Source organism: Panthera onca, chromosome F2 (assembly GCF_046562875.1).
Source record: "Panthera onca isolate mPanOnc1 chromosome F2, mPanOnc1 haplotype 2, whole genome shotgun sequence".
Lineage (NCBI taxonomy): Eukaryota > Metazoa > Chordata > Mammalia > Carnivora > Felidae > Panthera > Panthera onca.
In genome coordinates this window covers 16,231,242-16,256,937 of record NC_138356.1, presented here as the reverse complement: position 1 = coordinate 16,256,937, position 25,696 = coordinate 16,231,242, and the positions used below count along the sequence as shown (strand labels likewise).

The window sequence follows — 25,696 nt, the reverse complement described above, 5'->3', positions numbered from 1 at the left end:
CTTGGGATTCTCTCTTCTCTTTCTGCCCCTCCCCTGCTCTCTCTCTCAAAATAAATAAAAATTAAAAAAAAAAAAAGGCTGAGAACTCCCCAAACCTGGAAAGAACAACCAAGTTCATGAAACTAGTAGGTCATTCTGTAATTTCAATGTTCTTCAAGAGACTTCATAATGAAACTGTTGAAATTCAAAGAGAATTTTAAAAGCAGCAAGAGAAAAACATTTCTCTTATACAAGGGAACCTCCATAAGGCTATCAACAGATTTCTCAGCACAAATTTTGCAGATTAAGAGAGAGTGGATGATATAGTCAAAGTGCTGAAAGAAAAAAAAAATGCCATCCAGAATATTTTACTCAGTACAGCTGTCCTTCAGAAATAAAGGCAAGATAAAGATTTTCCCAAAAATGAAAGCTGAAGGAAGTCGTGACCACTAAGCCTACCTTAAATGAAATGCTGACAGGAGCTCTTCAGGCCAAAGTGGAAAGACATTAACATAAAAATTATGAAAATGTACAATATACTGGTAAAAGTAAGGACATAGTCAGATTCAGAACACTGTATCATTCATCTATAAGGTGCTGTTAAGCTCCAAAACACCAGATCTCTAAATATCCAAAAAGCTGTTCTATTTTATTGCAGTGATACTAACCTTCCATAATTCCCTTTCTTCTCTTTGGGACAGAAGTTCTTTTTCCATTATGAAAAGAAAAGATATTACTCAAAACAGAAAAGCTCCTTCTTAAGCATATGTGTTTGCTATTTAGTTGGGTATACTTTGTTTTCTTTAGGACATATTGAAGAGTATTTATTTTATATTTAGCCCCATCAAGTTTCAGATAATAAGAAAATATTTCTGTTAGCTTAATTACTTGGTGCAGTGGGTCTCAACTTTGACTATACATCACAGGTATCTCAGGAGGCTTTAGAAAATCATGATCTTAGTCCCATACCATTGACAATTAAATCATAATCTCTGGAGTGGGACCTAGGGTTCAGTACTTTTAAAATTTCTTTTTGTTTATTTTATTTTATTTTATTTTATTTTATTTTATTTTATTTTATTTTATTTTATTTTTAGGTGATTACCCTTGACATTTTATCACGTATAAACTAAACTAAATTTACATTTGCACAATATTTTAATCCTATCTAAAAACAATTGTAGAACTTTAGACAGTTCTTAAACTTGAGTGTGCACGTAATTACCTGGGACTCTTGTTAAAGTGGCCTGAGAGTCTGAATTTCACACTAAGTTATAGGTGATGCTGATGCTGGTGATCAGCAGACCACAGTTTTAACATCAAGCCTTTACAACAATTTAAATTTGATCATCCTCTCCAAATTAAATGTAATTGGTACCTAGAATTTTAGTTTTGCTCTTTTTCAGTCTTCTAACTTAGTTATATTCTTTTACATAAATATTTGTTTAGGTTTTCATATGTTTGTAATTTTATGTGTTATCATTCTTCTTTAATCTTAAAATATTCTTCTGAAATCATTTGCCTCTTTCAAAATACTTAAATTCTTGTGGTATAAATTTCTTGGTGGTAAACTCCCAGTTTTTCTTTGCCTTCTGAGTGTATTTATTTTATCTTAATTAAAGAATTTAACTGGGTAAACAATTCACGGTTGATATTTGTTGTCAGCCTGGACTGAATGTTTGTGTCTCCCCCCACCCCCAAATTCATGTATTGTAGTCTTAGCCCCCAATATGAGATAGTATTAGGAGGAGAGGACTTTGGGAGATAATTAGGTTTAGATGAGGCCATAAAGATGGAGCCCACATGATGGTATTAGTGCTCTTATAAGAAGAAGTACCAGAGCTTTCTCTTTACCATGTCAGGACACAGCAAGAAGGCAGCATCTATAAGCAAGGAAAGGGATTCTCACCAGAACTCAACTATGCTGGCTCAACTATCTAATCTATAACTCAACTATCTAATCTCAGATTTCCCAGCCTTTGTAATTGTAAGAAATAAATGTCTGTTATTAGAGCCGCTCAATCTATGGTATTTTGTTGTAGCAGCTCAATCAGGCTAAGCTACTTTTTTCAACATCTTTTAAGATATTCTGTTTTTCGCTGGCTTCTATTGTTACTGCTGAGAAATCTCTGTCGTTTGAATTTTCCTTTCTTTGTAGACAATATGTATTTTATCTCATGTTCCCTTAAAGATCTTTGGTGCTCTGTAGTTTCACTGTATAGATATGAATTTATTTTTATTTATTTTGCTTGAGATACTGTACACTTCCTGGATCGATGAATCCATATTCGTACTAGTTTTGGAAAACTTTCTAGCCATTATTTTTTCAAATATTGCCTTACCTTCTATTCTCCCATTATTTCCTCTTGTGTCTCTGATCAGTTATATCCTCATTTTACCCTTCATATTTCTTATCCTCCTAATATTTTATATTTTATTATCTCACTGTGCTACTTTATGGATATTTTTATCAGATTGCTCTTATTTTATGTATAGCAGTGCCTGATATATATATATATATATATATATATATATATATATATATATATACACACACATATATACGTATACGTATATACATATATACATATATATACATATATGTATATACATATACGTATACGTATATACGTATATACGTATATATATATTGCATTATTTTTCAAATCTGCCTGTTCATTTGGATAGTTTCTTGTTATTTGCTCATATTCATTATTGTGCATTTTATTTTTTTAAATATATTTTTAAACACTTATTTAATTTATTTTGAGAGAGAGAGAGAGAGAGAGAGGGTGAGAGAGCAGGAGAGGGCAGAGAGAGAAGGAGATACAGAATCCCAAGCAGGCTTGGCTTCGTGCTGTCAGCACAGAGCCCAACATGGGGTTGATCTCATGAACTGTGAGATCATGACCTGAGCCAAAATCAAGAGTCAGATGCTTAACTGACTAAGCCACCCAGGTGCCCCATGTGCATTTTATTTTTTTAAGCAGTTAAAAAATTATTTTCATATATGCTATCATATTCTATACCCTGTATCTGCAGTTTCTTGGATAGCCAATTCTGTTGTTTACAACTTCTTCTGACTTTTACGTACAGTGCTTTGCATTCTTAAATGCTTGGTGATTTTTAAAAATTCATACACTCATTGCTTAATTTTAACCTGTATGAGTCATATGTATCTAAATTAGAATAGTTCTCCTCCACAGAAGACTTCTTCTTTCAGCCTTTCTCCTTGGTCTTCACTAGCACAGGATCCCAGGCTTAGTTTTTCCATGTTAACATTGAACCACATCTTAGTATCCACAAAACGGTGGTGATATTAATATGTACACACAGGGGAAACCCTAACCCACTAGCTGACAGGTGATTATTTTGGGAGGAAGGAGACAAAAGTGTTCCTTGGAGTCTTCACATACTTCCTGCAAGAAAAGCAATGCAAAAAAATTGTGTCCTATCCAGAATATATTCTTCCTGCCAAAGGAGTATCTCTCAGAGCATCTAACATGCCATAATGCTAGAAGCAAAAATTTTAGGCTTTTTAAAAGAAATGTGTTTTTAAATAAAATATTTTTTTATTAAACAAGAAATTTATTATCTAACTTAAAAAGTCTGTAATAGTCTGCTCCAGAATGGTTCAGTAGTTCAACAATAACTTAAGGACTTCTGTATTTTAGCTTGACCATCTTCTTTATCAGGAATATATCTTTCATGCTGCTGGATGGCTGAACAAGTTCTATACATTCTGTATTCATGCAACAAAATCCTTACTGGTGTATTTCTATCTGGAATTATTTTCTGTTACCTTTTTAGTATATTTTTTGGTAACATGACTGCTGGTTGTTAATTGTATATTTTCATTTTTTATGCAAAATATTATTTTACCTTTATTTTTAAAAAGATTTTTTTTTAGTTGGTGTAAAATTTTAAGTTGATGGATTTTTCTTTCTGAACTTTAAGGATGTTCCATTATTCTTTGGATTTCATAGTTTCTGAAAAAAAGTCAGTTATAAGCCATAGTGCTGCTCTTTTGCAGGTTCCTTGAATAATTTTCTGTTTTTAAGATGTTTCTGTTTATCTTGTTTTCCAGAGTTTGACTAGGATATGACTATCTGTAGTTTCTTTTGTATTAATCCTGCTTGAGGTTCATTGAGACTCTTGATGTCCTTGGAATATTCTCAGCAATTATTTCTGGCAATATTTCTTCTCCTTTTTCTCTCTTCTATTGTTTTAGGACTCTAACTGCATACATGTTAGAATTTTTGAGCATGCTTCTCATATATTTACTATAATTTTCCCCTTTACTCTTTTTTTAACCTGAACTTCAATTGGAATATTTTATATTTTTCTGTCTTTGAGTGTACTAACCCTGCCTTCTGACATGTCCAGTCTGATGATGGACTTACCTACTGAGCTTTTAGTTACAGATATTGTATTTTCTTTTTTTTTTTTTTTTTTTTTTTTTTTTTTTTTTTCAACGTTTTGTATTTATTTTTGGGACAGAGAGAGACAGAGCATGAACGGGGGAGGGGCAGAGAGAGAGGGAGACACAGAATCGGAAACAGGCTCCAGGCTCCGAGCCATCAGCCCAGAGCCTGACGCGGGGCTCGAACTCACGGACCGCGAGATCGTGACCTGGCTGAAGTCGGACGCTTAACCGACTGCGCCACCCAGGCGCCCCCAGATATTGTATTTTCATCTCTTAGTTTTAAATAATTCTAAACTCTTTCAATGTCAGATTGCATTTCTAAATCATGGCTATCTATTGAGAAAATGCATTTCCTCAATCTCTGTAAGGTCTGATTTAATGTTTATTATTATGATAATTCTAAAAAAAACTAAATAAATGTACAACTTTAACCTTTATATAGGACTTTAAGTTTTACACACTGCTCATATAATCCTGTATGTTTGAAATTCACTGTGTGAGGTATGTGGTAAAGTATCATTATCATTTTCATTATAATTATAAAGAAACTGAATTTCTAAATGGGAGAGCAAAGGCTCTGTATATTCTAACTACAGATTCATTGCCTTAGTCTATTACATCATGCTGCTTCAAAGCACATGTCTTGTCAATCCAAGAAGAGGGAAATAATAATGTCAAATTGAAAAGATAATACATTTTTTCTAATGATTATTATCCAAATATATAGTCAAGAGCTGGAAGGAACCTCCTCAGATTACCGAATGCACATCCTCTATCCTCATAATGTTATATTGTTCTAGTCAAATATTACCTCTTAAGCTGGTGACCCTGTATCTGGGGCTTGAAAGACAGGGAACCTACTTTGTCATCTTTCATTTATCTGTTTATCTAAAACCATGGGATAATGTACCAAATAGATTTTAAATTAGTGTTTACTCTTGATTTGGAATGGTAAGTTACTATCTGACAGTGACATGGTATTTTAATTTGGAGGCACTCTTTGCATTGAGTTCTTAAAAAACTTAAGCTATTTATTTGAAACCTGGAGTTCGAAAGAGACGTTGATATAGCTGTATAGTTAATTGTTTTTCAAAATGAATGCTGAGTAGTTCACTCTAACTTTATTTTATTTAGTTTTTGTGACTTAATTAAATATCACTTTGTACCTATGCTTTGTTTTCTAGGTTTCATACAAGTTTTTTAGTCTAAAGCAATAAAATTAAGACTCATATCATAAACCTCTTGAGAAAGAGTGCATTGGTTCTCTTTATAAACTCAATTTAATCATCATTCACATATAAAGAATTCTTCCTTACAATCATTCTTCTTTTAATAATAATTTATTCACTGAAACCAATACTTTACCTTAACCAATTTAATGTACATGTGATATAATGTATACGATGTGCTTTACTTGCTTTATAGAGTAGGATATATTTCTTAGTACTGATATGAGAACATTAACTGAAAGTATTGTCATCAGAAAACCTTACTCTATAGGCTATGCAAATTTTGTTGGTAGTAAAAAAATTAACATTGATAGTAACAATAATCTACAAGCTTTAAACTGTTTTGCTCTGATGGCCCCAATTCTGGCCAACCATCTAACAAATGGGGATTTGGGTCATCAGCAACAAGGAAAGAAAGCATGTCAGTAGCTGTGTGTGAACTCATTACCACTGCTGGAGAGACGATCCAAAGAGAAAACCCTATCACAGAATATAACAATAACATCATTTTTGGATATAAGATACACATTTGCTGCATCATAATAGCTTCCACTGGGCATATTTATAATTGGTAAATGGATTATCTTTATAATTCATTTGGGGCTGAGAAAATTAAGGCTTTTATTTCAGCAGATTATTTACTGTGAGATGCTTAACTCATTGTGGTTTAGTGGGTATGGCTAGCTATATACATACATAAGAGAATATTACTGTTTGCTCTGTCTGGAGACATCCAGCCTACATCATGATCCTGAAGACCTTGCCATGAGAACTTTTAAAAACTCAACGATTAGGATCTCAGATTCAGATCTCTTCTGAAGGCACATCATTAGGAAAGTGCAAAAGTTGGCGATGGGGAAGAAAAGGGAGATGTCAGGCTCTTACTTTTACCATATGGATGGAGCACCCAGTGCTCATTTTTCTACTTTACTAAGCCATATCAATTTTGATCCAGCACATGAACGAAACTATCTGTGGAGTATTTCAGCTCAGAATATTCAATGCCAGGTTCTAGTTTTGGCAAATCTTGAGCAAAAGAGGAAATATTATTCATTCATTTCTCCCTCCCTTTCCTTCACCTTGCTTGGGGCCCTGCCAGAATCAGGGTTAGATTGCCAGCCCAGGAGGTACACTTCACACTCTGAGAGGTGCTATTCGTAAGCATATTATCCTCTTCTATGACTCCAGACTAAATCCACAGCTGAACAGTAGGATGCTGCTTGCTAATGTTGATCATTCTGGCAAAACAGACTGTCAGTTCTGCAAACCAGTGTAAGTAGTGAGTTTTGTTTGCAGCTGAAATACCTAAATTATATGATAGTCTAATGATACACAGTGCTCTCTATTGCTGTCCTTTTCTACTTTTTCCTTCAATCGCTGTGCTCCTTCCTTTTTCCTACCCAAATACTCATTTCTTAGTACTGAAATGAGAACATAATTGAAAGTATTATCATCAGAAAAACAAGCTGCAGTGGATAACTTACACAGTTTAGATGTGTCTAGATGATGAGTCTGTTATTTGTTTTTGAATTTCCAGGAAAAGAAAATTAACTGACTGTCCATTGTTTAGCATTGGTTAAATCTAAATGAAATCATGATCATTTCTACAGCAGATTTACCTTCCTAATTATGCTTGGCTAATGTTTACACTGACTGATGGAAAAGGATGGTGCCTGGGAGAATGCCAAATGGCAGAAGGAAGTCTGACCTGAGACTAAAAATGTCCAAGGGTAAATTACTGAGTGGACGATCTATAGCAAGGTAAAAAAAAAAAAAAAAAGCTGATGATCTATCATTATTCCTTCAACTCTGCGTCCACTTCCTGTTTGATTCTGAAAAAAAAAAAAAATTATTGGCTGAAATATAAACAGTGCACTTTAACCTTGATAACACCTGAGAGGACTAAAGATATTTCCTATGCCCCCAGAGTTTAGTACAAGATTATGAAAAGGATAAATGTTTGCAAATGCTACTATCAAAACATGTTGGGGAATTGCTTGGCTTTCACATTCCGCAGCTCTCATCTCTTCACATTTAAGTCACTTGACGCCTAGCTGCAGACTCCATGATCACAGAGGGCCTGAGTCCATCCTGACTATGGATCAAACAATAACAACAGGGACTTTGAGTCTAGTCCTCTGGGCCTCAATGTTCTGGTATTTATCATAACTGAACCACTGAAGTGTAGAGAAAATGGGGAGGAGTCTATAATCTGGAATCAGACCCTTATAAGAATGGGCTGGCTAATGGGAGAGAGATTCAATTGTAGGTAATTAGGTGTTGAAATTTACTAGGAGAAAAGAAGGGAGATGAGACACTCTTTCTGAACACATTCTGCAAAAGTGACTCAGAGCCAATGCTTTTAAAGACTGTGATTAAAATAATGCCAGAGGAGGCAGTGCAAATTAAGTGATTGAAAAGTCAGTGATTAGACTATGAGATGTGGAAAAAAAATAGTCCAATGTTGACAATGTTTTGTGCATTTGCTCCCATGCCAATCAATGGCATTGGCCCTGCTCTCAGACTTGCTTCCTCTGGCTGCAGAACCTGGCTCTGGCTTTGAGTAAAGTCCAGTCTGAAAAGTAGATACATGATCTGGAGACCATGGCTGTGGACAATAGGTTGTTGAGGTGCAGTTGTTGAATGGGATAGATAGGTGCAAAGAAGTGGTTAAACATGCAGTAGCCAGAGTGTCCTCAGCACCTTGATTTTAACATGTCCCAAATGGAGCTCAATTTTTCCCTCAAACTTGAACCTCCTCCATAGTCATCATATATTTAATTATTATTTAAATAGTTACGTACAGTTAACTGTTAACCAAATCCAAGCAGTCTTATTCTAGGAATGCCCCTTATCATTGCCTTAGTCCAAGGTTTCATTGTCTGCCATCTGGACTATAGGGACAGCCTCCTTTTTAATTTCTGTCCTCATTCCCATCAGTCTTCCAATAGGTGCTTCAGTATGGCCTTCCTTAAAATATATTTGATTATGTCATCCTCTCCCTGGTGATCTCCAGCCTTTCCTCCTTGCCCACAGGACTCTTCAATGTGACAAACAAGAGACTTTGCAAGTTGGCTTCCACCTACCCCTCCAGTCTTATTTCTTTCCACTTTCTGTATTCACACCCTGTACCACAGCTACACTGACCTTCTGCCCTTTTCCAAACCTACCATGCCTTATTATCGCTCTACTATTCTTCCCTTCTCTCTTCCCACCTCTCCTTATCTAACAAATAGAAGTGGAGTAACATGGTTTTTCTCTTATAGTAAAGGATTAGATGAAAATAGCCACCTTACCATAGTAAGGTAACACATAGAATTACTTCAAGATAGATCCCAGGTCATGTGGAGATAGTGACTTGCCAACTTATACAGAACCATTAGAACAATAGATGAAAGAGTCAAAAGAAGCTTATCTCATTGTTTTTGGCTGTTCTCTATGTGATATTTTTAGTTTGTCAGATTTTAAAAAGATTAACAATCCAGTGTCCAAAGTACTACATATAAATTATATAGCAAACTAATTCTGTCAATTTGCTTATTAAAATAAAAAAAAGTTTCATGTTGTCTGAGTAGACTAATTGAGTAGCTTCTTATATCCAAAGTATTTATCTAAAGAAAGACAACTTAGACTCAAAAGTTAATAAGAATAAAATTTAGATGAATAATATGATATTAAAAGCTATAGCCACAATACCATAATACATTTCTTCAATTTTCTATTTCTGATAAAGGATCCTAAACATGGAATTAAAATCCGTGTTCCAGCAGTTTATTTTAAGAAACATATGAAGTAAAAAGGACTGGAATGCTCCAGGAAGTAGTTTTCAAGGCAAAAGTTATGCCCCTGATCTCAGTAGGCTTGTAATATGGTCTCTGCAGAACCTCTTGCTCCTGGTTTTTCAATTACAACTTCAAATCATATTCCTGATTAGTAACAAGCAATCAATCATAATTAATTAGTTAAAATGTTCAACCGTTAAAATCATTACCATTAATTAAAATAATTATCTCTATTTTGGCTGCACTTCATTACCATTTCTGGAAACGCATTGCTTGACTGTACTGCCATTCTTAGTACAGATTCTCCGTGAATGCAATGCATACAATAGATAATCTATGAACTATAGGTTTTAGATTTTTTACTGTTGTTGCATCTGGGGAAATCATTTCACTACAGTGTTATGGCCTTATGAACAAAGCTCTTTGAAATGAATGCTAGCTATCACTGAATGTTGGCAAGTGAGGATTTTTGAAAGAACTTGTGCCTTTGAAGGAAATGTTTGTTTTATAGGCTAAACAATAATCTAGATACAGGGATAGACAGAACTAGTGAAGTAGAGTAGATAACAGAATTGGGCTAATCACCTGGAACTCACTACTGAGTTGGGGACTTAGAGAAAATGAAGATAAGTTAAGAGACATGGAAGATATTGAAGGTACAATGAACAGCTATAACTTTTTCTGTTAGAGACTTAGAAGGATAAAATAAAAAGAATAGAAGAGAGAGTATTTGAAGTGGTAATGACTGAGAGTTTTCTAGAATGGAAAAAAGATATTTGTCTCAAGCAGGGTAAATAGAATCAAATTCACATGTAGACACATCATAATAAAACTGTAGAACTTTAAGGAAAAAGAGGGAAAAGACTTAAAGATATCAGAGAGAAAAACCAGGTTACTTTCAAACTTGGAAACATATGACAATTAGAATCATAGGAGTTAATTACCAGGGACAATAGATGTTAGAAAATAATGGAATCTTATCTTAAAGCACTGAGGGAAAATAACTTGAACCTAGAATTGTATCAAGTAAGAGTGATGAAGACATTTCCAGATATACACAGATATAGCACATTCCTACCTTCAGACCCTCACTGAGAGAAATGCTCACGCAAGTGCTTTAGCAACAAGGAAAATGAACCCAAATGCAGGAAGAAATCCTGACCAAGGAAATCAATTAAACCTGCTGTTAAGCCTAAATACATGTTGGCACTAGTAACTAATTTGTAGGGGAAGGTGGTTAAAATGATGGTTAGGATACTAGACACCAGTAACATGAAAGGTGTGAGCATGTGATGCTGTTTGGAGAGAAGTTAAAACACATTTAAGATTCTTGTCTTGTTTGGGAGAAGGGTGGCATTTTTAAATTAGTACTTGTTAGAAACACATAATATTAAGGATGCATGTTAGGTAGGTTAACTTATAAAAGTAGCATAAACTTTGTGAGAATGTTGCTTCTGTGAAAATGGATGGGATGGGGAGACTGGGTTTGAGAAAGTGTGCGATGAGGACTTCACTGTTATCAGAAGCAGCTTTACTGTAGACAGCAAGGACATGGCTTTGGGTCGTAGCTTCCTGGGAATGCATACCAGCTCTGCCTCTGGTATAGCCTGAATTGTGTCCCCCCTGAAATTGATATGTTGAAGTCCTAACCTTCAGTACTAAGAATGTGACTGTATTTGGAGACAGGGCCTTTAAAAAGGTAATTAAGTTAAAATAAGGTTAGTAGGTTAAGTCTTAATCCAATATGACAGGTGTTCCTATAAGAAGAGAAAATTAGGATGCAGATATGCACAGAGGAAAGACCATGTGAAGACACAGGGAGAAGGCAGGTGTCTACAGGCCAAGGAGAAAAGCCTGAGAAGAAATGCTGTAGACACCTTGATCTCAGATTCCTAGCCTCCAGAACTATGAGAAAATAAATTTCTGTGGTTTAAGGCATACCACCTTTGGTACTTTGTTATGGCAGCCCTAGCAAACTAATACAGGCTCTTACATCTGCATGACTTGGCACAATCTTAAAATTCATACCTTAGTTTCTTCTCTGTAAGATTGAGATAGAGCACCTGGGTGGCTCAGTTGGTAAAGCATCTGACTTTGCCTCAGGTCATGATCTCCCGGTTCGTGGGTTTGAGCCCCGCGTTGAGCTCTGTGCTGACAGCACGGAGCCTGGAGCCTGCTTCAGATTCTGTCTCCCTCTCTTTCTGCCCCTGTCCTGCTCATGCTCTGTCTCTGTCTCTGTCTCTCTCTCTCAAAAATAAATAAACATTAAATAAAGTTTTTTTTTAATTGAGATATTAACTAACATATCTCCTAGTTTTTTTTTTAAGATTTAATCAAATTGATGTATGTAAAGCACTTGGAATACATGGTTAAATACCAATAAATGTTAGTTGTTATTTCTTTTATTAAAAGTCTTAAATGTGACACACTATTAACATCGATTAATATGAGTGGTGAGCATATGGATATTTGTTATACTTTGCATTTTTTGGCAAATTTAAAAATTATTCTGAATAAAATTAAATCTATTCTCTATAATCTATATCAGATGGGAACTTGAAAGCAAGTTGAAGAATACTACAGCTGATGTTATGGTGGAGGGTCTATTAACAGCATTATTTATTTGAGAAATATTTTAAGAGCATCTATTATCTGCCAGCTGCCAAGCTGACCCTTTGAGCATTATGTATTGACCAACTGTCTTTCTTTTCTGAGCGTGAGTTTACTACCAATAAAATACTTTTTAGAATTTGTAATCCATTCTACAGTTCCATGTCTGCCTATGGCTTGGCACGTGGGCATTTGCCTTGTGGAGCTTATCACAGGCGGACAAACCCAAATGCTTTATAGCCCTGCTTAGAGGATCTGGTGCATCTGCAGTAATTAAAAGAAGAGCTACTTGAAAAGAATTAAAGATTTTGTTAATCATCCTATTCATTGGAGTTATCAGGTCTCCAGAACACAAAGGCAAATAGAGTAGGCAACAGTGAGACCAGATATGTCTCTGGAAGTTAGAATTCATGATATACAAACCTGGGCCCCTTTGTGGTTGAGTCTCATCCAGATGCACCCAGCTGTAAAAGAATAATACGAGAACTCATTAATTGGTAATTCTGTACAACTTCAAAAACAGATCTCCACCACAAGTGTGAGTTTTCTGACAACCTCCTAATGCCTCAAAGTTGTGGAGGAAAGCTTTGTCAAACCTGTGACTCACCATGATAGCTCAGAGGAACGCCCAGTAGGGCCTGGGAAAAGCTCATCTCATTGAAAAATGTATCCATCATTAAAACAGTTCACTTGGTTTTGTTGAAGTCACCCTCCAGTTCTTATTCTGTGCAGCTGTGGCCTCACAGTTGATTCTAACAACATTCATTGTTTGATCCTAGTCTCATGGAGACCCAACAACTATTGTAAGATATCGGCTGCCTGTGACAAGGTGGGGGATATTGGCACCATGCCTTCCAGTCTCCTCCTCACCCTATCGGCTACCCACCAGGACAGAAAATTTAAGCGACTAATGCGAATTGATGCTGTTAAATTATAATCATACGAAGAGATATCAAAGTTTCCGTGTGAGCCATAGTTCATACGTGTTATTTTTTAGTGTTATGTGGACGTTTCTACTCTACTAGAGTACAGTGTGGAAAGCTATTTAGAAACTTTGACATTGTGAAGTCTTCCTGTTGGAGATGGAAGACATGGAGTTTAACCCTAACCCTTTACTTCCTAGTTATGTATTCTTGGGGGAGTCCCTTCATCCTTCCAGAGCCTCAGAGTGCTCATTCATACAAGGACAATGATAACACTTATTCTGCAGGTTGGAGAGTGGGTCAAATGAAATTGTCTATATAAAAGTGCATGTTACAGAGCCTGGCATAAAGTAGGTCTTAACAAAAACACCTTTTTTTTTTTTTTCCTGATAGAAAGGTTCTGTTATGTCCATTTCTATAAATTCACTTGGCAAACAAAACTTTGAGGACCTACTCTTAGCCAGGTGCTATCATTACAGCTGGGGATGCAGAGATGAAGAAGGTATAGTTTACAGGCTTGTGGGGAAGGTAAAGTCAAATATGCATGCCTGATGAGTCCTACCACAGAGTAGACAAGATGCAGTGGAGACAAGATAGTGAGTGATAGTCTTGGCCTGAGGGACTGGTGTGTCTTTTCAGAGGCTAGGGTCAGGTCTTATAGAATAAATTTATCATGTGAACAAGATGAACGTGTGTGTGTGCCTGCATGTATGTGCCTTTGTGCAGGCCTCTGGGGAAAGGGAACCCTCTGGCACTAGCTGCTGAACTTGAGGTCTGTTCCTTGTTGGTCAGGCTTGGGGCTTCTCCCTGCTGACTCAGGCCTACCACCCTTCTTTCTCTGCTCCTGAGGTTTGCCTGAGACTTGGCTTTGGTCCCTGGCCTGGTCACCTTTCTCCAGTCCTAGAAAGCTCATCAGGCAGTGACTTCTGCTAACAATGCTGCCTCCAAATGGCACACAAGAGCGGAGGGCAGCTGTGGGTGCCAAACCGGGTCCTTCCTGATTTTGTGCTTACCCTGTGGGGCAATCTCTTCTCAGAGTCTTAGATGGAAAACAGGGAAATACTGGCTGTGTTTGGTTTTCTCCTTTTATAATAGAGGTGGCAAAGGGAGTGAATCTGGGTACCCTGGAATCCCCCGGCCCTTCTCCAGGCTCCTCTCCCCATCTCCCTCTTTCTACTACCCACCTTGGCCAGAAGGGGTGGGATCCCCTTTCACTAATTCTCTTGGGAGGTGACTCCTGAGTCACAGCCTCTTCTTCACCCAACCTCTTGGGGAATGGGCTCTTGGGGAGAAAATGCCTCACTAGTCAAGTCACATCAATGGGGAAGTGTTTTTTAAAAAATATAATAGCCATTATGATTATGTGAGAGAATCCACAAATTCCTGAGTGAATGAAGAACACCTGTGGGCTCAGTTCTATCACTTAGCACAGCTGACAAAGAGTGTTAGAGCTAATGTGGCTTTAGGAGTCCCACTCAAATGTCCCCTCCCCTAAGAAGACTTCTTACCTTCCATCACAAGAGCTATTTGGCTGACTTACCCCGAGGAGGCTCTGTGGTTTCAGGCACTCCAGCATAACTATTCTATCAGTGTGTGGAGGAAAGAGATACATTTGCACAGGGGTCCTAAAAAGGAGGAAATCACTAGCACGTCTTACAGTTTGGAAAAGGCAAGAGTTGTGAGGTGTGTTAGGGAGGGATTCTGAAATATTTGTAGGGGTAGTCAATAATTTAAGCTTAGAGGACCCAGGTAAATGTGGGTTTACATAGGCAGACAGTGCCATTAAAAAAATGAGCATACAGAGCCTTTGTTATATGTTGTTTTTGCTATTAAAAGTATTGTGTGTATGTACATGAGAGATGTCACTAAAGTAATTTCTGTCAACCAAGAACATGGAACTTAATTGACATAGGCTCTCTTTCAATCTCTTTCTATTTTTCTCTCTCTTTTTTTTAATGTTTATTTATTTTTGAGACAGAGAGAGACAGAGCATGAACGGGGGAGGGTCAGAGAGAGAGGGAGACACAGAATCTGAAGCAGGCTCCAGGCTCTGAGTTGTCAGCACAGAGCCCGACGCGGGGCTCGAACTCACGGACCGTGAGATCATGACCTGAGCTGAAGTCGGACGCTTAACCGACTAAACCACCCAGGCGCCCCTATTTTTCTCTTTTTAAGAAATTACTTGGGGCACCTGAGTGGCTCAGTTGGTTAAGTGTCCAACTCTTGATTTCAGCTCAGGTCATGATCTCGTGGTTCTTGAGTTCGAGCCCCGCATTGGGGTGTGTTGACAGTGTAGAGCCTGCTTGGAGCCTTTCTCTCCCTCTCTTTCTGCCTCTCCTGTGCACGCTCTCTCTCTCAAAATAAATAAATAACTTAAAAAAAAAAGAAATTGCTTATCATGTAAGCATAATGATAGGATTACTTTCCCATTATTATGTTTTGTGTCTGAAGGGGAAAAAGGTTTCAGAGAACTTTGTATTGCCTCTTTTATTTTTTAGTTAAATATTTTTGGAGAGAAAGCATTTAGCTGGCATTAAATAAAGTGAAAATCAGGCTAGAACAGTTCCAAAACTTTCTTCATAACACAATCTTCTGTTGAAATTTTCTCCCTTTGTCTCTTTTTCTCTTCTCTTCTCTTTTCTTCCTTTCCTGAAACTTTGAAAAAGTACTTAATCTGTTTCTGGCCTGACGCAGTCAAAGGGCCCTAAACCTAAGGATGCCTTCCAGTCTTTTGTGAACAGGTAGGCTCTTTGGATTTAGGTTTACATTGTGACAAATTTGAATAGTGATGGTTCATATTTATTTTATTTATTTATTTTTTAACGTTTATTTATTTTTGAGACAGAGAGAGACAGAGCATGAACGGGAGAGGGTCAGAGAGAGGGAGACACAGAATCTGAAACAGGCTTCAGGCTCTGAGCTGTCAGCACAGAGCCCGACGTGGGGCTCGAACTCACGGACCGCGAGATCATGACCTGAGCCGAAGTCGGACGCTCAACCGACTGAGCCACCCAGGCGCCCCTGATGGTTCATATTTAAATCAACTTGAAGGCCATACTACTTTCTCAAGATCTGTTTGTGTATTTCCAATGAAAATAATGTCATATAAACTTCTGTGACAATCACTAGGTATTTAGCCTAATACTTTTCTACCCACCTGAGTGGCCCTGTCCCTTTCCTACAAGTCTTAGTAACTCATGCTTTGCTGAATAATTGTGACTCCTTAATATTGTTTTTATTTTCTACTCCCAAACATTTGCTGGTAGCTTTGTTCTGTTTTTCCTCAAATTGGAGGAATTTTCTTCCTAAGTGATATGAGTCTTCAAAGGAGAGTTACATAGCCAGATTTCTTTTGGGTTCCTAAAGAATTGTCATACTTTCTTGGTCCTCTCTGTTGAGGATTTTAGAGTATTTCTCACTGAATGGCTTACAGGATGTTTTTAATGAAGCTTCCATTATATTTTCTAGGTGACCTTGAACCTGTATGCTGGGATACAGGATGGACATGGGTCCTTTGATGCTCTCCTAACTGTTGGTAAGTTAGTTTTTGGCCTTTCAGAGATACTTTCTTTGAAAACCTTCATCCATTGTTTTTGATTTAAGAATCTCGATCATGTGACATGAGTCTCAAAAGTCCTGTTACCATTTCTGTGGGGCACGGTACCTCACACAGCTAGGGTTCCTGTCTGCTGACTTGATTTTTCTGGAGTTCCTAACTTGGATTCAGCTGGCCCTGACCAACTAGGGTTTCAGTTATCTGAATTAGGCTTGAAAATATTTCTTGGTTTTAAAAAAGTAGGACCTCCTTTTTAGCTGGAATACACAAGAATTTGGAATGTGTTCTTATGGGTGAACATTTAGCCTTTAGGGAGATTCAAGGATAGGCAAGTAAGTTCCATGGGAATAGGAACAGTGTCTGTGTTGTTGAGATATGATATCCTAAACACATAGGAGGCATTAATTAAATATTAGTATGGATGGTATTAAACAGTCTATAGTTCATTCAAAGAAAATATATTGCAATTCTCAATAAGATGTGTGTTCCTACTGGTTTCTCTGTCAGTGTCAGAGAAACGGGAGTTGCCAATTGATTTTCTGGTCTTTGTTAAGCCAAATGCAATGTTTATAATGAAGGAATGAATATTAAAATAGTCTTCCTCAGGGGCGCCTGGGTGGCGCAGTCGGTTAAGCGTCCGACTTCAGCCAGGTCACGATCTCGCGGTCCGTGAGTTCGAGTCCCGCGTCAGGCTCTGGGCTGATGGCTCGGAGCCTGGAGCCTGTTTCCGATTCTGTGTCTCCCTCTCTCTCTGCCCCTCCCCCGTTCATGCTCTGTCTCTCTCTGTCCCAAAAATAAAAAAAAAAAAAAAAAAAAAAAATAAAAATAAAATAAAATAGTCTTCCTCAGGCACTCATTTGAAGGGAGGAAAGAAAAGTTCCTAAGAGATTGTCATCATTTACAAAACCACGGTGCTAAATGGCATGAGGTCCAGAGACAGCGTTTTCATGGGCTGGTAGAAAAGTGCACTGCATGCTGTTGCTAGGCAACAGCCCATGCCAGCTTCTCTTGAATGAAGGCCAAGAGAATCAACAGAAACCAATGGGCTTATAAGAAAGGTTTTCACCTAGAATACTAACTTCTGTGTTCTTTTTGCCATTATAGATGGTGTATAAGTCTTAACCAGTATTTGGTGGGGAGGGACTCTGTATGTGGCCGCTATTTCACAAATTGTTCTCAAAGCCATTTCATGAAGTTTTGCTTATGGCCAAGTATTAATTATACAATTTGTGTATAAAATGTAAATTCAGAAAGAAAGAACACATTTCCCTACATGATGTTCCATTTACACCAATATGTAGCCACCCACCTATTTTTTCCTATTTGAATATTCCATTCCATTCCTTTCTCACTTTGGCTACATGTTTCGTGCAGAGTAGATCTGCTGTAGACAGCATGTTCAAACTACATTTGTAGCTAGGAAACTCTTTCTTTCAGCAGGTGTTCGGGGTGCTGTGGTTTGCTGTGGGTAACTTAACAAATCCATTACTTTTGTTGCCTGGAAGCATTCCAGTGGAAGAAGTTGCGGCTAGTACTATGTTGTAAATTACATCCAAAAGTCAGAATCACAGAATAACAAGTCTCTGACTTTCACTCCTATTTCATCCAAAGTTCAGGAATGAATCAAGGTATTGATCCATTTAAACTGTACACATACCTACTATGTGCCAGACATTGTGCCTTCACATATGCAGATTGTGTGAATTGTGTGTGTGTAATCAAACCAAACGAGCATACACATTTTATAAATTCTAGTTAAAATATTCCCAAGGTTTGTTTTTCACCTTGCCTTTGTCTCACGGCCAAACTTGCATAATTCCTTCTTTTTATTTTGAAATATATTGAATGGAATTGATATTGGGGGTTTCTTTGCCATTGGTCATGAAATTGTGGACTTCTAGAGCTGCCTTCAAGGCTGCAGTTGTAGTGGGAGAAAGGAATGCCCAATGAACAAGACTTGGGGCCTCCTCCCCAACTCTAACCAGAACCCCTCTGTTTTGATCCTTTTTACAAACTGGGTTTTTGGTTTTTGGTTTTTGTTTTGGGTTTTTTTTTTTTTGTTTTTTTTTTTTGCTTGTTTGTTTGTGTTTGTTCTTTTCAAATAAGATTTCACTTAAGAAAGAAAGTCTGTAAACTTTGGTATAAAACTTGATAACTTAGGAGGTCCCTGGGTGGCTCAGTTGGTTAAGTGTCTGACTTCGGCTCAGGTCATGATCTCGCAGTTTGTGAGTTCGAGCCCCGTGTCGGTCTCCGTGCTGAGAGCTAGGAGACTGGAGCCTGCTTTGGATTCTGTGTCTGCCTCTCTCTCTGCCCCTCCCCTGGTCATGCTCTGTCTCTGTTTCTCAGAAATAAATAAACATTAAAAAAAAACTTAATAATTTAGGGGGCGCCTGGGTGACTTAGTCAGCTAAGCATCCAACTCTAGATTTCGGCTCAGGTCATGATCTCATAGTTTGTGAGATTAAGCCCTGCATCGTGCTCTGCACTGATGGAGCCTGCTTGGGATTCTCTCTCTGACTCTTTTTCTGCCTCTCCCTGCTCACGCATACTCTCCCTCTCTCAAAATAAATAAGCTTAAAAAAAAAAAAACTTGGTAACTCTGGAAAACTAATCTAGTATTTTTCACGGGGTGGTACATACACCTCATGGACCACTTCCAGTTGTACCTTGGATGTTTATTTTAAAAAGCTGAACCTGAGGTATCCCCTTGCTCCCTAAACATACTGAAACAGATTCCCTGTGTTTCAGTGTTGGGTCTGTGAAAATACGTTTTAAACATGAATTCTTATGTACACTAAATTTAATAATTTTTATATGAAATTATTTTGTATACAAAGGAGTATGTGTAACATATGTGCTTCAAGGACTAATAACCCGTTTACCCACTACCCAACTTAATAGAAAATTACTAGCTTCTTTGAAGCCTATCATTTGCCCCTCCCAAATCACATCCTTCTCTTTCCTCATTCTCAAAGTAGCCATTATACTGAATCCTGTGTGAATCATACTCTTTAGAGTTTTATTCTGTACGATTGTATATAAACTTAGTGCATTGTTTGATTTTGCCAAGGTTAGGCAAAATGGAACTATGCTCTATGTATTGCTTTGTAACCTGCCCCTTTTTGGGTAAGTTTATAAGATTCATCCATGTTGCTATGTATACCTGTGGCTTATTCATTTATGTATATTGTAATCCAGGTATGAATATTCCAAAATTATCCCATTTCCTGTTTGTAGACTTCAGTAGTTTCAGGTTTTCCTCTCACAAACAATACTTCCACGAACATTTCTGTAACATAGCTCATAGTTGTGAAAAAGTTATGTGTATGTATTTAGGCTATACACTATGTGTAGAATTACTGGGTTGTATATGCAAGTTCAGATTTACTAGGTGATACCAATTTTTCCCCAATATGGTTGTATCAGCTATCAAAATATAAGAAATTCTGATTTCATTGATTTTAACTAGATTATTACACACATTACCAAGGAAACATGGGAGGTTGGGAGTGGTACAATTCTGTTTGCATTAATCTGGTTCAAGCCTTCTCAGAGAATCCTGTTCTTGCTTTGCCTGTACATGGTTAAAATGAAGGGCTTGAACTTGGTTTTAAAGATCTGTATGTGAAAGCCTCAACTTGAGAACTATAACATCTCACCTTCCACTTAATAGTATTGCCTTCAGCTTCTCTGATCATTGGTGAAGATTAATTTCTCCTGAAAAGTAAGAAGTAGTAAACATTGCTCATGGTTTTGTGTCAGGAGCTGAGTTTGTCAGGTGCTTGTGGTGCCCGTCTGCATGCTCTAAACTAAATAATATATGCTTTGATAATTGAGAATTATTAGTGCTTTTAGTAAGAACGGTGTGGTGGACGTGCCATAAGGGTCTTTCTTTTCTCCTTTCTTTCGCCCAATTTCAGACTAAGATGCTCAGAAATATTACTGCTCTCTATCCTTTACAATATCTCCTATGTTGTAAAGGGAAGGACAGTGGACAAATCCTGCCTTTCTTCTTCACAGGGTGCCTAGATCTGCAACTAGGACAAGGGTTCTCTCTTAAGCTCCTTGGGAAGTCTGAACCAGGACTGCTCACTCGAGGGGTCCAGTGAAATGTTTACAGTGCTGGAGAACAAGGCCAGAGGTGTTCTGAATTGTCATCAGGACAAGGGGGTTAGGCGCACAAAAGGCGAAGGATGCAATTTCAGGGGAATACACAAAAGTTTTAAATTGTTTTAGTGGCACTTTATTTTTTAAGAATCACTTAGGATTCTTCTGTAATGCATAATATATACATATTTTAAAAGTATGCTATGCTGGAATTGAATTTATGAGGAAATAAATAGGAGGAAGTAGATTACCATTAATCTGTGTGCATTTTTTTCAGCTTATTTGAGTGAATTTGCCTAGTTGAGGTGCATGGTACTTGGATGGACAGGGAGTTTCCAGGTGTAGGAGACACAATGGACGGATAGGATCTTATGTTGTTATGCATATCAAGTCTAGCAATATATACCAAACAACATACTAAATGGAAAAACCCTATTTATACCAAGCAGGGAAAAGATACAATTTATGAAGCTCTAAATGAGTCATCAAGGTTTCTCTTTATGGAGGAAGATAATATTAACAGCTGTTCTATTGGATTCCATTTGCTTAGTTCAATAGGATTATTCTAATGGTTTATTTATTTAATGTTTTACATCATGTAAATATTTTGGTCTGATTGTAATATACATTTGTTTTTCACATTTCAGGTTTATACTTTTGCAGTGAGGTATTTTTGCATGTGCTTTTTCAATCCAAGGAAATTATTGAAACAGAGTAAAGCTGTATTAAAGAACAAAGGGTTGATAGAATGATTATCAATGAGGATAAACTCATTTTATGAGGATTTTACTGAATTTTTGTTGTTTTATTAGTGACAAATTCCCCATTGCTTCTTTAATTTTCATGATCACATGATTTTCTCTTCCTTGCTGTCTTCTCATTTTGCTCACTGCTCCTTCTCGGTTTCTTTAACTGGGTCCTCTCATTAGGACACTAGACGGACTAGATTTTGCTCTAACAAATTTTACTGTAACAAAAATTACAATGGCTTAGCAAGACAAACATTTATTTCTGGTTCACACTACACGTCCTATATGGGTTGTCAGGAGTCTCTGCATAGTCACTTGGGGCCCCGGGCGTAGAGACACTCCCCCCATCTTGTAGATGCACCATTGGACAACATGGTTACCTTAGTTGCCACAGCAGGAAAAGGAATCTGGAATATCATTCGTGTGTTTTTCTTCTTGAAGTGAGACATGCTGTTTATATTCTCCATTGGCCAGAATGAGTCACCTGCACCTACCTAACTGCAAGGTCCCTGAGAAGTGCCTGGAGTGGGGGAAGCACCAGACACCATTGGACACTTGAAATGTCTACTTCTCTTTTTCCACCTGCCCTCTGAATGAATTGAATACGCTAGAATGGGCCATTTTTCTTTATCTCTCTATTCTCTTAATAGTTTCTACTTATCCTAGTATTTCCTGCAACATTTAGTACAGTGCTTTCTGTGTCTTAGATGCTGAATATTCATTGAATTCACCCCAACAGTAGTCAGTGGGTCATATTGGTGCCTCTGATATGCAAAGTAAGACTGACATCATAGACATCACACACACAGTGAATTCCACTGTTGAATGTTAAATGGAGAAGGGTGTGTGGCAAGAGGGGTGGATAGAAGGAGAGGCATTTATTGGTGAGGGTATCTGTTCTGCTTTTTTGTTCAGTAAAAATAAAACATAAATGAAAAAAGAGGAACAAAGAGAAGACAATCAGAGGTGTAGAAAGCCATAATCTAGATATAAAAAGATCAGGATTCAAGTTCTAAGTGTATCACTAGTAACTGGATACCCTTGAGAGAATAGCTTCAAGTCTTAGAGCTTCATGTGGCCTGTGGGCCAACATAAGATATTGATCTAGATGATCACTGAGTTTCCCTGCATCTGTACTTCCCTTGTGATTGTTTATTGATCTTTGTGAGTCTTGGTCAGGACTGTAGACTCTAGGTCTTTTTCTTCTTTTTGCTAGGTTTTCTTATTTATGTAGGGGGATGTATGTGAAATACTAACTTGTATGGAAGTAGAGGAATGGCTGAGTGAGCAGAGTTGACCTGCTTAATGATAGCTTGTAGGTGGTCTGCCTCACTGTCCTTAGAGCTGGCAAGTCACTGGATACATGGCTTCATGTATGTGGACACATTTGTTATTTTTACATTTAACTGTGGAAGCTTTCAGTGTTCCAGTTGAAGTTTTCAAAATACTAGAACATAGTTCAAGATGCACAGGTGTTTGATTCCCCTGTTTTCCTATATCCTGACTGAAAAGACATTGAAAAATAATGAATAAAAATAAAGCCATGGGGCAACTGGGTGGCTCAATCAGTTCAGCCTCTGGCTCTTGATTTTGGCTCAGGTCATGATGTCCCATGAGCCCTGTGTCCGGCTCTGCACTGACCATGCAGAGCCTGCTAGGGATTTTCTCCCTCCCTCTCTCTCTGCCCCTGCCTCACTCATGCTCTCTCTCTCTCTCTCTCTCTCTCGCTTTCTTAAAATAAATAAACCAACCAACCAACAAACAAAACGATGACAGTATTGAAAACCAAGGAAAGGGAACTGGTAGCAGACCAGAACATTTGAGGAAATACTATAAGATGAAAAATGGATGGGGTCAGATTGAGAGACAATATCAAGAAAAATCTGTTTATTGGAGGTAAGAGCTGTAGTCAACAAGAACATCCCAGGGAAGAGTGAAACTCAGAAGTAAGACCAGGAATGGAGTGTGAAGCATGGGGACGTCATCAGGGTACTTCCTGAAAGAACTCATTTCTCAAATGGCTGAGCCTATGGGATTACCCTAAGTTTGTGACATTTACTGAGTATATGGTTAGTACAAGACTAACGTACCATAAATACACTATGTAATCTATGTGAGAATAATCTAGAAGTGAGGAAGGGGGCTTGAGATGGAATTAGAGCAGATTTGAGGCAAATTCAGGACAGCTACACCAGACGCTAGGAAAAAAAAAAAAAAGGCAGCTCTGCCTAAAAGTGAAATACTCTAAGGTTCTCTTAAAGTCCTCATTTGGGTGCCTGTGCAGACATCTCAGGGAAGCCGTTCTGGGCCATAGTCACCCACTTATGCTTCTGCAACTTGCCTTTCCATTCAGGGAAGGGGCCTGCTGGGAAAACCAACCTACACAGTTGTTGTGGTCTTTCTGAATAGTCTACCTAGATCTTGACACTGTAAATATGAATAGACAACAGAGGATCACTGTACTTTTAATTAAAATTACTGTTGTCAAATAAGGTCATGATGAATAATTACAAAAGTCATGACTGAGGTGTAAGAGAAAACACTCCTGTGTTTCTCCTCTTTTTTATTTTATTTTATTTTATTTTATTTTATTTTATTTTATTTTATTTTATTTTATTTTAATTTTATTTAATCAATTAATTTTATTAATTTAACTTAATTTTAATTTAATTTTATTTATTTAATTTTATTTTATTAATTTTATTTTATTTTGTTTTGTTTTGTTTTGTTTTGTTTTGTTTTGTTTTGTTTTGTTTGTAGTCTCTATGCCAAATGTAGGGCTTAACCTCATGACCCAGAAATTAAGAGTACACACTCTACTAACTGAGCTACCAGACAGCCATTTTCTATTCTCAACTATTACACTCACCCTCAGAACTCTCACAACATCTGTGACACCAGATATGTGGGTTTTTCACACAGCAAGCAATTCTGTGATACTAAATGAGTGTCTTACAATTTATTTTGACACTGTCTACCTGGAGATGGCATTAGATCCCACAGGATAAAGGGTCACTCCCATAAGACTGCCACCCTCCTTCTGAGCCCCTCCTTGGGTTTGATCAATTTGCACAGAACTTCAGAAAAACAATTTACTTACTAGATTACAGGTTTATTACAAAAGATGTTCAAGGACACTAACAACCAGATGTTGAGATACATAGAGCAAGGTCTGTCAGGTTCTGATGACAGAAGCTTTTGTCCCTGTGGAGTTTAGTCATCCTTCTAGAATGTGCATTTATTCTTGTTCACTATTACCTCTTTGAGTTCTGTCCTTTTGGGTTTTTATGGAGGCTTCATTACATAGGCATGATTGATGAACTCATTGGCCATTGGTGATTGATTCAACCTCTATCTCTTCTCCCGTCCCCACAGGTGTTGTAAGGGGATTTGAGGGGATGTGGGGTTGCAAGTTCCACCCATCTAATCTTGTTGTTCTTCTGGCAACCAGACCCATCCAGAGGGGTTTTCCAAAAGTCATCTCATTAACATAATCTTAGGTGTGGTTGAAAGCAGCTTGTTATGAATGATAAATGACACTTTTATCACTCTTAATCACTTAGGAAATTCCAATGATTTTAGGAGCTTTGTGCTGGGAATGGGGCTGGAGACTAAATATATTTTATATTACTGTTTAAAAAAAGAGAGAATAAACCCAAAATGGAGTCACTTGTGCTAAGCCCATGTCACCAAATTGAGACTTAATACCTAAGATAATTGCAGACCATTTCAACTGAACTCAAGAAAAACATAAGTTTGCTGATTAAAAGTGACATTGAATTCTGAGCAGGATAAATGAAAATACATTCATACATACATACATATTCTACCATTGACTCTAAGCTGTAAAATTTGAGAACACAGAAGGTACAGAAAACATTCTGAATGCTTCCAGAGAGGAAGGGAAAAAAAGAAAACCAACCAACCAAAAATCAGAACAACTCCAGTTTCCCTGAAAATGTGTGAGAATCAACGAAACACTGAGGATGTACATTCATTACAGAAATAAATGTTAAAAACCTTGACAATGTGGGGCACCTGGGTGGCTCAGTTGGTTCAGCATCGGACTCTAGATATCAGCTCTGGTTGTGATCCCAGGGTAGTAAGGGGGAGCCCTGTGTTGGGCCCCAAGCAGAGCGTGGAGACTGCTTGGGATTCTCTCTCTTTCTCTCTCTCTGTCTGTCTTTCTCCCTGCCCCTCCCCCGTTCATGTGCACGCTCTCTCACCCTCTCTAAAATAAAATTAAAAAAAAAAAAGAAAAGAGAAAATCACTAAAAAAATATGTTGAAAATGCAAAACTAAGTCTATAAAGGGAGCATACATGGAATGTATTAT

The 25,696-nt window shown here is 37.5% G+C and overlaps 1 long non-coding RNA gene across 1 annotated transcript in view; it reads right to left on the bottom strand.

Annotated features, from left to right (window-relative positions):
• Nucleotides 1-25,696, bottom strand: part of LOC132664134 (uncharacterized) — a 63,721-nt gene that overhangs the window by 36,130 nt on the left and 1,895 nt on the right. The window contains exon 2 of the long non-coding RNA XR_009603472.3: nucleotides 12,450-12,490. This is a non-coding gene — a long non-coding RNA (uncharacterized LOC132664134). The remainder of the gene's footprint in view (nucleotides 1-12,449; nucleotides 12,491-25,696) is intronic.